At 43.5% G+C, this 13261-nt stretch overlaps 1 protein-coding gene and 1 pseudogene across 1 annotated transcript in view; one reads left to right on the top strand and one right to left on the bottom strand.

The window, feature by feature from the left end:
* LOC126260446 (spidroin-2-like) overlaps positions 1–13261 on the bottom strand; it is a 179597-nt gene that overhangs the window by 145212 nt on the left and 21124 nt on the right. The window lies entirely within an intron of this gene.
* LOC126261037 (5S ribosomal RNA) lies at positions 1914–2031 on the top strand (annotated as a pseudogene).

The following is a 13261-nucleotide window of genomic DNA, read 5'->3' as shown; positions in this document are numbered from 1 at the left end:
CTAAAGGAGAAATAGATGAGTTAAATATCTGAATTTAAACCGTCGGACGTGGATTTCTGTTCAAAATATTATGTACTGACTCCCCTCTACAAGTACTACAAGTTTGTAACGGGAATTTCCGAACACCCTATGTATGGAGAATCGGTTCCACAAACGGCGTCCCCATTATCCCAAATGTAAGCAAACACAAAAATCAGGTCCGATTCGCGTGTTTATTATCACGGCAGTCATACCAGATGCTCAAAATGTTGACCTTGAGCATTGCCACAAGCTATAAACTCTATCTGGAGAAACAATGCTGCACGTAGAATATCTGAGTTAACGGCAGCACAGGCCCGTGTTATGAGAAATTTCATGCCTTCGAGGGTCATCCGTGTTTCCTAATAGACGACTCGTTTAACTTTTCACCGTAGATAAAAAGTGTAGAAGTGTTAAGTTTGGTGAGTGTGCAGACCACTTTGCGTTTCCTGAACAACCGTTACAGTGCTCTCCAAAGAGAGTCATCCATTACATTTCCAGAAAGGGAGGGACATCTGCCATGTTGGTACCCACTGATTTCCCTAAGTACATTGGGATGTCTTCCAATAACGGCGATAGCAGCTTATCTTAGAAACTCTAGATACTTGAGTGTATTTAGATTCCTATCAACAAAAAAAAGGGACCAATGATGTGGGTCTTGAAAAACACGCACCAAACGTTGATAGACCAAGAGAGTTGTTATTATACAATTATTTGAGCCAGCGTGGATTTTGAAATAACGATTAGCGCACTTTCTGAAGATTAATTTGCCCAGAGTTTGTAATCGATGCCTCATCCTTAAAACATTTTTGATATATATGCCGTGTCATTTTGCACGTTTCGTAGATAAGATTCGGAGAATCTTAATCAATTTTGGATTTTGGAGGTCATTACCATGAACCTGAGAGGCAGCAAAATGTGATGAGGATGAATGCGATCGAATGTCGCGTTCGCAGGAGGCTCCTTTGGTTCAACCTTCTCCCACGTCCGAAATGCCTCTTGGTGAAACTTCGATTCTGTGTTACTGCTGCTAAAATATTATTTCATTTCTTTCATCAGTTACTCTTATTTTTCGTTGACATATTTCGTTCTCCACAGTTCCAGTCTCTAGACCTTTCTTTATAATGTTTGTAAAGAGAGATCGTGGGTGTTTGGCACAATCTGGATACTCTTCAGCGTGCAACCGCACCGCAGCCTTAGTGATTTAGCGATCTTCTCCATAAACGATATTCACTTTTTCGAATGTGGTACACATTGTGAATGTCTCAATACCTTTACGTCAAATTATCTAACTTCAACAACTGCAGAACACAGACTGACTGGTTTCAAGTGCACACATAAACACAGGAACCATACCTGAGTTACGTATTTGATTTCATGTGGTATAAAACAACGGACGTTTGTGGAACCTCTTCTCTTCACGGTGGGACAGTGGTTTGCTGTTCTATTATCTTAATACTGTCGATCAAGTCCTATATATGTTACGTCATTGAAGTAGTTCTTTCTAATGCCACAGGTAAAAGTGTATATCTCCATTAGCAAAAAATTCAGTGTCGCATTTCAGCGACTGTAGACGACAGAAACTACTTGTGAACATCAGGAAATTCTCCATATTGCCAGCTATAACATTTGGTGAAAAGCACACATCGATACATTTATTCAGTCTGGATTTATTTGAGGTAGTCTATACTAGCTGCCTCACCCTGTATAGTACTAATGTGTACAAATGTAGAGTAAGTTCTAGTACCCAGTACAAAAATTCAGAAGGAGCTTACAGAGAATAGTCATTAGTCCGATGCCGCCTAAATAACAATAAAGGAAAGGGAACTGAAGTTTCTCTCATTTCATAATCGAACTGAAATAACTGGAAATTCATACTGTATTCATCACATATTGCCAACGTCCTTTCCGCAGTGGTAACACCGGTTCCCGTCAGATCACCGAAGTTAAGCGCTGTCGGGCTGGGCTAGCACTTGGATGGGTGACCACCCGGTCTGCCGAGCGCTGTTGGTAATCGGGGTGCATTCAGCCCTTGTGGGGCAAACTAAGGAGCTATTTGATTGAGAAGTAGCGGCTCCGGTCTCGGAAACTGACATCGGCCGGGAGAGCTGTGTGCTGACCACATGCCCCTCCATATCCGCATTCAGTGACGTCTATGGGCTGAGGATGACACGGCTGCCGATGAGTACCGTTGGGCCTTCATGGCCTGTTCGGGAGGAGTTAAGTTTTTTTTTATTCAGCACATATTAAAACAAAAATTGTTGTGTTACTAAAATTGACGTAGGAGAGGATTACTCAGATCAAGGAGGTTGTGGAAAGTAGAAGTCCTCACGTTCGGCCGATTATTAATCTAAAACATCCAATCAAAACACCTTCAGCCATTCAGATTTCAAGTTTTATTTTGTTTGTGCAACCAGTTTCAGCGCTACATTACGCCGTCTTCAGGCCCCCTGACCGACTTGTACGAACAGTCCCATCTCTGGTCCAATCAAAATATGGTCGAGCATTCAGGGATCCCTTCGATCATCACTTGGTCCGCTGGGCTAAGAAGAAATCTACGGACACCAGTCACTGAAAGTTGGCCTCTGTTTTGACTGGACCAGTGGTGGGATTCTTCCTACGTCGGTCATGGAGACTGAAGATGGCATAATGTAGCGCAGAAACGAGTTGCACAAATAAAATAAAACTGAAAATTTGACTGGGCTGAGTAGTTTTGATTTGACGTTCTATATTGAACAGCCAAGGTCCTGCAACCACCTTGTACAAAGATGGACTCACAAAGATTAGTAGTTTGTCTGCTGTGTCCTGTCCGCTGTATAGTTAGTAGAAGAGAATTCGATATAAGTTTACAGTCAAGGCATTTTACGATCCACGTCATTTTAGTATTAATCAGGCAGAGTTGGATTGGGTTGTTTTGGGGAAGAGACCAAACTGCGAGGTCATCGGTCTCATCGGATTAGGGAAGGATGGAGAAGGAAGTCGGCCGTGCCCTTTCAAATGAACCATCCCGGCATTTGCCTGGAGCGATTTAGGGAAATCACGGAAAACCTAAATGAGGATGGCCGGACGCGGGATTCGACCGTCGTCCTCCCGAATGCGAGTCCAGTGTGCTAACCACTGCGCCACCTCGCTCCGTTCAGACAGAGTCTTAGTAAATGGATTCACGAAATGAATTAGAATATGCGTTAAAGTAATGAGACCTACCCAGATAGCCGCATGGTGCTTCCGAGATTCGGGGAGGAGCGCCGGTCCTGGTTGCAATCCTCCCGGCAGATTAACAACGTGGGCCAGTGTGCCAAAGAGGCTGGATGTGGTCTTTAGGTGGTTTCCCATATCCGATTAGTTGAATGCCGGGCTAGTATCAATGTCCCACGAGTTACACCATTCGCAAACATTTATTGACCGAGTATACAAAATACGTTCGGGGGACGAGGTGGACTGAGGGGAGGAGTGGAGGGACGATTACAGTGGCCATCCTCTGACATCCGTCACCGTGTAAATACTGGACAAACACCAGGGAAAGGAAGAAGAAAGTTAAAATAATGAAACAAAGACAGGTGGTTACTAGAATAGTGATCCTGGAAACACGCAGGAAGTTCGAGGTAGACATTCCGCGTACGGAGCACACGGACAATTAGTTTGCTCCGCGTGTCAGCGCGTAGAAAAGGCAGGAAAGGCGGCGAGCCTGATAGAAAGTACTTCCGGGAGTACTGGTCCAGCTGCGGCGGCCGGCAACCGGTGGAAGCGCGCGCGCTCGCGACCACCGACCACCGGGAACAAGTTTAGAACTACTCGTTCTCCAGTCGTCAGAGTGGTTCCCGCCGAGCAGCGTGTCTAAATGGATGCGTCGGGTTTTTCTGGCCGCCGCATCCTTTCGACCAAGTGATAATGCTTGCCTCAAGGGACCGTGTTGTGGAATACAGTCCTGCGACAGGAATGTTGAAGTTATCGTTCCTTCGACATCGAGGTCATCTGAGATGGAGATGGCTTTAGGGAAAGGAAACATGAATCACAGTGATTGGTGGACACTTCAGTCTCACACGTCCGTGATGAGACTACAGTGGCTTAAGAACTGTTCAATCAAGTTCGATTAGCGATTACAGCATGGATACCCTGTGCATATCGTAGTCATTACTCTGTACACACATATACCAACATACTTACACTTACATATAAACTAGGGTCTTATTTTTTTTCTTTTTGTCTGGTATGTACTGACCAGGAATTAAATTGCACTTCTGATCTAGTGTTTCAGAACGTTTGCTTGGTTTCTAAACAATGTTTGATCTAGACTCCCAAACACTCCCAATACATCCTGCGCCCCAATGCCATCTCACCTAGTATTTGGGTGAAGATACCCTCATTTGACAATGAGTCAAAACTTGAATGTCCGCTCTACCTCGAAAAACAAACAAAAATAAAGTTCGATGAAGTTGTCTGCCAACTCTGTAGTTATGGCATGGTCGTAAATGGTTTTATTGAAAGTAGTTATTTAATACGTGATCGGGAACATGTTCTGTTCAAACAGCATTGGTAAACCCCTTCTTCTAGTTATATTAACCTTATGAAAGAACGTGCTGCTACTACCGGCTATGCTCCTTTCGACTACAGGTTCATCGCAATTTCCAATGAAGCCAAATGTTTCTCGAAAGGTATAGTTCAATGAGGCTGAAGGAGTTGTTCAACAGATAATTATTCCGCTCTTAAACCCCATCACATTCCACAGGAGAGGGAAATTGCTCTGGCAGACTGTTGAATATGTGTGTACCCATACATCTGACCCCTTTCTGTACTAATGATAAGTTGAACTTTTATAGACATTGTTTTGGTTATAGTATTATACCCACACTTTACACTAGTTTTCAGGAAAGAGAAATGTTAGTAACGATAAATGACATTAATGAACATACGTATTATGATAGGTATCAAAATACCAAGACATTTTAAAAAGGCCCTGCAAGACGTTCTGGAACGAAAACCAGATATAAATTTCATAACACGCATCTGCGCTCTCAAAATATTATCCTTGTAGTTGAGCATTCACAAGTAATAAATCTGTAATTTATATCTGCTTCGAAATATACAGAATAAGTTAGTATCTTCATTTTTAAACGATCATTTTCAACCAGGCATCTTTGTATGAAAGATTGTAAGATAGGTACTAATAACCAATGGCAAGTTTCACCTCTTATTTTCTGTCATGAAGTAAACAGAAAGATATGTGCTTAACTAAGAAAAGCGAAAAAATACTAAATCAACACAAGATACTAAATCAATCTCACTTCCTGTCTCTCCGTGAAACGTGCCATTTAATCGCTTCACTGTCCAGCTAACGTATTATTTAACTCATTACTATCTCTTCTCTACACGGTTAACTGTATTCTTAAGGAGACGTCTTAGAGAGGCAATAGCTAATTAGTTTCCATCTTAACAAACTAACAGACTTCAGAGAGACTTTGTAGACACTCAGCGAATGTACGAAGTATTTGAGTGTCTTCAAAATGAAGGAAAGTATTATTGTTCGATAGGATTTACTCTCATTCTTATTGCATAAGGGGTGATCAAAAGGGCGTTACTGTAGCGTAGGTGCAACCAAGCGCGACGCCACTGCAGGTATATAAGCATCGACATGTAGGGAAGGAGTTAGTGTAGCTATCGAACGCAAACTTTTTGATTGCCCCTCGTTTATTAATATTCTTCCACATTTTACAGACGCTGAAAATGACCTATTTCTGGTGGTGGAAACATTATACATAATCTTGTTAGAGCTAGTTCAATACGTGAAAAACTAGCCGAAATTTCCTTGTATATCATCGTTTTTCTGCAGACTGTCGCTTAATTTGGAAAACTGTTGTAGATGCCATTTTAAGTGTTGCAAAAGCATGATTTGTTCTTGTCACCAAATATCTGACAGAAAACCAATTAACCAAATGAGGTTTACAATATTTTGACTTGACATGTTGACAGGATCGTAAACTAGAAGTTACGTGTTTCAGATCTTCTAATGGCTAACTTGGATAATTTCCCAGAACGAGAAATACCAGCCTTTGGAGAGAAAGAGTTAAAACATTATTTTCCCCCTTATTCATCTTTCTTTTTTTTTTCTTTTTTTTTTACTATGGGACTTAACATCTATGGTCATCAGTCCCCTAGAACTTAGAACTACTTAAACCTAACTAACCTAAGGACAGCACACAACACCCAGCCATCACGAGGCAGAGAAAATCCCTGACCCCGCCGGGAATCGAACCCGGGAACCCGGGCGTGGGAAGCGAGAACGCTACCGCACGACCACGAGATGCGGGCCCTTATTCATCCATCAATGTTTTGTGGCGCAGTTCGACATAATTCTTCACTAAGTAGAAGTACTGTTGTTATGAATAGTTTACTGAGAATATTATGTGGCGACCATTTTCAACCCTCTTCTGGGAAACAAAGTGTGACTGATTAAAGTTTCAAACCCGTCGACGAGGAAGTGATTAGAGACGGAGTACAGCCTCGTATAGAATAAGGAGTTACTAGTCTTCTGTCTGGTTGGTTGTGGCCCCCTGCGAGTTACTAATCTTGCGCCAACCTTTTCACTTCAGAGAAGCATTTGCACCGTAAGTTCTCAACAATTTATTGAATGTATTCCAATCTCTATCTTCCCCTGCAGTTTGCAGCTCCTTCCAGTACTATAGATGATATTCCGTGATGTCATGATATATGTCCTACTGTTGTGGATTGGCAAGACAGCCAACCCAGTATGAGAGGAAGCCGAAAGGCACGCGTTTTAGCTCACGCAGGCTGGCGTGAGGTCTGGAACAGGCCAAGGTAATGAGACTAACAAAAAACGTACGTAGCTGTGGAATACTTAACTTTAATCCATAAATGGTGAACATCGCTCTTGACGGTACATGTTTTACAGCATCAATAGTAACTGGTAATGGCGCCTTGCTAGGTCGTAGCAAATCACGTAGCTGAAGGCTATGCTAACTATCGTCTCGGCAAATGAGAGCGTAATTTGTCAGTGAACCATCGCTAGCAAAGTCGGCTGTACAACTGGGGCGAGTGCTAGGAAGTCTCTCTAGACCTGCCGTGTGGCGGCGCTCGGTCTGCAATCACTGATAGTGGCGACACGCGGGTCCGACGTATACTAACGGACCGCGGCCGATTTAAAGGCTACCACCTAACAAGTGTGGTGTCTGGCGGTGACACCACACCTACCATCCTATCTCTGTTTCCTCGCCGATTCTGCAGAGAACCTTCTCATTTCTTACCTTATCTGTCCACTTAATTGTCAACACTCTTCTGTAACATCACTTCTCAAACTTTGCGATTCTCTTCTTCTAGGTTTCCCCGCAGTCCTTGGTTTGCTAACGTACAATGCTGTGCTCAAAACGTACATTATCAGAAATTTCTTCCTGAAATTAACACCTACGTTTAAAACTGTTAGACGTCTTTCGGTTAGAAATGTCCTCTTTACCTGTGCTAGTCTGCTTTTTATGTCATTCTTACTTCGTGCAGCACGTGTTATTTTGCTTCCAAGTTAGCATAATTCCTTCGCCTACTTCGTGATCAGCAACTTTAATGTTAATTTTATCGTTGATATCATTTTCCCCATTCTTCATTACTTTCGTCTTTCTTCGGTTTACCCTCTGTCCATATTCAGTAGTCACTAATCTGATCATTCAGTCCGTTATCATAATGGTCGTCATCAAAATTCGTTGTGTTCATGGCTGAGCATCGTGACCCATGAGCCAGACGTCACCATCGCAGACGTTTACGAGTTTCTCTCAGAGCTCTTTTTTGATCTGATGCATCCACGTACTCGCTGTTCTCCTCCTCTCTCTATGGCCCTCGATCTCTCCTTCCACGATCATTTTTCTCCATGTCGTCTCACAACACGACTAAAAAACTGGAAAACAACACTGGACAAATTAGTACTTCTTGTGGTGTCACAGCCAGACACCACACGTGCTAGGTGGTAGCTTAAATCGGCCGCGGTCCTGTAGTACATGTCGGACCCGCGTGTCGCCACTGTGTGATCGTAAACCTAGCGCCACCACAAGGCAGGTCTCGAGAGACTGACTCGAACTCAGCCCAGTTGTACGGACGACAGAGCTAGCGACTAGACGTACTAAGCCTTTCTCTCTCATTAGCCGAGAGACAGAATAGCCTTCAGCTAAGTTAATGGCTACGAACTAGCAAGGCGCCATTAGCCTTACAGTGATTGTAATTAGAGTCTCACTTGTGTTCACCATAGAGATGTACAAGAAGACATTAAAGATAAGTATATGAGAAGCTCCGTTCTTTTCTTCATAGCATTAATTACGTATCCTGTTCCAGTACTTCACGCCCGTCTGCGTTAGTCTCGCGTGCCCTTTAAGCCACCTCTATCTACAAGGTGTTGGCCCAGCTGCCGACACATCACTTCTTTCGGTCAGTTTTATGTGCAGTATCCTGTGCCAGTAGCATACCTCAAATGCGTCAATTTGCTGCTTGTCTCTGGCCTTGAGGATCCTAGTTTCGCAATCATAAAAGAAGGCGGTAAAAACGAGTTTTTCAACCAGCGAACCCTTGTGCTGTTCGTTATGGCTCGGCTCTGACGGAGAGCTCCTTCGTGGTGTCCGCAGCTCGTGGTCTCGCGGTCGCGTTCTCGCTTGCCGAGCACGCCGGCACGGTAGCTCAGCGTGTTCGGTCAGACGGTTAGCTACCCTCTGTAATAAAAAAACTGAGTGACTGGGTCAATAACGAACTTCAACGGGCGTCAGGGGACGTCCGCCTCGAACAATTGCAACGAACTATAACGAACAAAATGAGATTAAAAAAAAAAAGAGCACGGGGTCCCAGGTTAGATTCCGGCGAGGTCAGGGATGTTCCCCTGTTTCGAGATGACGGGGTGTTTGTGTTCTCCTTATCATTTCATCGTCATTCATGAAAGTGCCGCGATTGGACTGAGCAAAGGTTGTGGATTTGTACGGGCGCTGATAAGCGCGCAGTTGAGCGTCCCACAAACCAAGCATCATCATCATAGCGAAGATGATACACCAAAGGGACTACTCAGACTTTAGGTCTAGTTTTATACTTACTACTGTCCCGTGTCCGATTTTTGTATTGCTCCATTGCTCCCTTGTTCGGTTTTAGGAAGCGAAACGGAGAACAGGTTTGGCGACACCGACTCCGGCCAGCCGCTTGAATCTTCGAGCGCAATGGCCTGATAGGCTAACTTATGCTCAATATATTGAATTCTTTTCTTAACGATTATTTCTCAGCGCATCCTACCCTGCAACACTCTTACAATTTTGCAGACTGTTTCTGATGACCACGCAGAATGAACAGCAAAGGCGAAAAATTTCACCCCTGTCGTATATTCCTTTTAATCTGAGCACCCCCATCTTCATCTTCCGTTCTTATTGTCCATACATTAATGAGATTTGGAGTGCCACAGAAAGGAGTAAATTACGCAGTCATAAAAATATTTTATCTTCACGAGTCACTTTGAAATCTCCAGGGTAGTAAAAATAATTTTAAAAACTACTGAAATACTATCTACAGACGGCTCGTTATATTCTAAAGTACTTTTATAATGGATGGTGCTATTCCTTTGAGTAGGTGTTTTTTCTGCAACACAAAACCAGTAAGTTGACATATTTCAGACAAGAGAAGTATACAGGTTGTAAACGACAGTTTACAAGGTACTACAGTGATGCAGGAGTAGTGGAGGCGAACAATTTAATCCAGGACACTTGTGGTCTGTCAAACTGGGAAGCTGCCTCAAAGTGACCAACAGAAGTCACTAAAGCACACTGCATGCACATCGCGTGAGAGTTTCGGTACGCTCTCGCTCTGTTACGCCACTGGCTTAACATTATTCTTTTTAAATTTCTCGTCAAATTCATTACATTTACAATTCGATCCACACTTAACCACTACAAGTGCAGCAGTTTGATTTTCAGAAGGCTAGACAAAACGGTGACTGTTTGTGTTAAATTTATTCTCTCAGAATTCACAATACTTTGAAGTGAAATTTACACAAACCTCAATTTTATATTTGGTAAGTGCACGAGCAAGAGGTTTTTAATATTCAAGGACGATTTTAGCCAAAAGCACGCGAGAGGCGCATTCGCTGTAGCTTAGGTGGCTTTTGTAGGCCAATTTAAAGCTCTTTGCCATCTTGATAGCTTTTGCTTCCTTGCTGATGAGTTCGCTGTAGACGGGACGTTGAAGCCAAATCTTCTTTCCTTGAAAGCTTTCTCTGTCATGCTGAGTCGACACGCCACCCAGTCATAACGAATTTTCACTGACGTGGAACTAACATAACGGGTCCAGAATGAGATTTTCACTCTGCAGCGGAGTGTGCGCTGATATGAAACTTCCTCGCATATTAAAACTGTGTGCCGGATCGAGACTCGAACTCGGGATCTTTGCCTTTCGCGGGGAAGTGCTCTACCATCTGAGCTACCCAAGCACGACTCACGCCCCGTCCTCACAGCTTTACTTCCACCAGTACCTCGTCTCCTACTTTGCAAACTGTGGCTAAGCCATATCTCCGCAATATCCTTTCTTCCAGGAGTGCTAGTTCTGTAAGGTTCGCAGGACAGCTTCTGTGAAGTTTGGAAAGTAGAAGACGAGGTACTGGCGGAAGTAAAACCGTGAGGACGGGGCGTGAATCCTGATTGGGTACCTCAGATGGTAGAGCACTTGCCCACGAAAGGCAAAGGTCCCGAATTCGAGTCTCGGTCCGGCACGCAGTTTTAATCTGCCAGGAAGTTTAATATAAGGGGTGGTCAAAGAGTTCCAGTTCGAAGGCCTTACAGTTCAGAATCGGCACGTCACTCAGGAAAAACCGCCGTGAGCATTGACGTAATCATCCCATCGACTCACCAGGTTGAAAATACCCGTTTGGTAAATCATCGTGTCCTGCTAAGTGAAGAAGTCCATAACTGCCTGATGTACATCGTCTTCCGATTGGAATCGAAGACTCTTCAAGGCTTTTTTTAAGGACCGAAGGCGTCAAACTCGCATTGGGAGAGATCAGGACTATAGGACGGATGATCGAGTGTCTCCCACCTCAGATGGCGTAATTTCTGCTTTACGACATTATCGGTTGGGGACGTTCGTTATCATGAAGTAGCACCATTCCACAACGGTGGTTTTCGACAGACATGCTGCCCCGTACAAATCCTTCATTATCCGATGGATGTGTGCCGGTGTGTGTCTTTCGGCAGCCAAGGAAGAATAACAACACTATGGTCCTGTTTGGACGCATTTGGTAATAACGGCGTCGTAGCTCACTTTGCTGCATCTACCGCACGCACGTCTGAAAGACGCGAAAGCCACACAATCGCTTGCCTACATGCCGGTGCTTTTATAGCCGCATCAGAGTAGCGCTACGTTGCGCATACGCTGCAGCAAAGCACCCAAACACAATCGTTCGATCGCTCGTTGTAATAACCCAAATTAAAATACGTGCCTGGATATTGATACGAGTAGAGGATCTTCAAATTACAGAGGTCTTGCATCAACAATTTGTTAACAAAGGTACGAGTATTGATATTGATGTCATTAGCTTAATTCTTCTCGGGGGGGTCTGCTTTACGTGTTACAATTATCGAGTAACGCAGAGTAGCTAGAACTCAGACTAACTACGAAAGTAGAACACCGTGCATCCAAAATATTACCAGTCAACGACTTACAGCTAATATTTATTGTGATGTACACGTAAAAACCGTTGCAAATAACAACCGATATAACAAGCATAGCTGCAATTATCGTAGCGATTGTGGCACAAGAAAACTGAGTTAACACTCATTGAGTTAATAACATTTTTTAACGATACTGATATAACAAAAAAATGGCTCTGAACACTATGGGACTTAACTTCTGAGGTCATCAGTCCCCTAGAACTTAGAACTACTTAAACCTAACTAACCTAAGAACATCACACACATCCATGCCCGAGGCAGGATTCGAACCTGTGACCGTAGCGGTCGCGCGGTTCCAGATTGTAGCGCCTAGAACAGCTCGGCCACCCCGGCCGGCTACTGATATAACAGATACGTTTTACAACCTTATTTCATGCCTGCGACTACACTTAACTTCAAAAGTACTGTTTTATTTCTTTGTAATCAAACGATTCTAATGACGATTGTCGGAGTCACTGTCATTTTATGATCAAATAAGAAGAATAACGTATGCGAGTGTGCATTCAGAAGTGTGTGTGTGTGAGTGTGTGCGTGTGTGCGTGTGTGTGTCCATGTATATCCGTATATCAGTTTGGTAATACGATTCCTTTTTAATTTGGATCTAGCTAAGTTGTTAAAGGCAACGTCCTTGCCGCAGTGGTAACATCGGTTGCCGTCAGATCACCGAAGTTAAGCCCTGTCGGGTTGGGCTAGCACTTGGATGGTGACTATTTGGTCTGCCGGGCGCTGTTGGCGACGGGGTGCACTCAGCCCATTTGAGGCAAACTGAGGAGCTACTTGATTGAGAAGTAGCGGCTCCGGTCTCGGAAACTGACATACTGCCGGGAGAGCGGTGTGTTGACCACATGCCCCTCCATATCCGCATCCAGTGACGCCTGTGGGCTGCGGATGACACGGAGGGCGGTCGGCACATCATTGAGCCCTCATGGTCTGTTCGGGCAGAGTTTAGTTTTTTTGTTTTAAGTTGTGAACCGATTGTACTTGTACTTGTATTCGTAATTGTATCGATTAACGGCATTAAAATTACCTGTAATTTTGTCAGAGTTAGGAGCTAAGCCGCCCGTTTTTTTTTTTTTTTTTTTTTTTTTTTTTTTTTTTTTTTTTTTTTTTTTTTTGAGGCGCGTACAGTGAGGAGTTCACTAAATTCGAGTGGGAAAAGCGTCGGAAAAAATGGAGACAGACTACCCAACCAAAACAAATCTAATGCCCTACAATCACACAAAAAAGTAATTAAGATGCGAAATACGGATTAACTTATGACGTAACGAAAGTAATGAAATGTACTTGGGTAACGCACAAATCTGCTTTTTTAAAAAAAAGAAAAGAAAAAAGAGAGCGGTCTCTATCTAAATCATTATAGCTAACGTCTGTTGTAATTGGACAACAATGACTTATTCCTCCTCTTTCTGCGCGTATCCACATTTAAGGTATGTCCATATATTCCCTGCACTAGACTGAAACAATGTTTTGGTTCTACCAGATTTCCGTGTAAGTGCTTGAATTATTCTTTCCAGTGGGTAACCTCAACCACACAGTTGGCCGCAGGAGAATAGCTT

The sequence above is a fragment of the Schistocerca nitens genome, chromosome 5 (genome assembly GCF_023898315.1).
Source record: "Schistocerca nitens isolate TAMUIC-IGC-003100 chromosome 5, iqSchNite1.1, whole genome shotgun sequence".
NCBI lineage: Eukaryota > Metazoa > Arthropoda > Insecta > Orthoptera > Acrididae > Schistocerca > Schistocerca nitens.
This window is presented reverse-complemented; position numbering and strand designations above follow the sequence as displayed.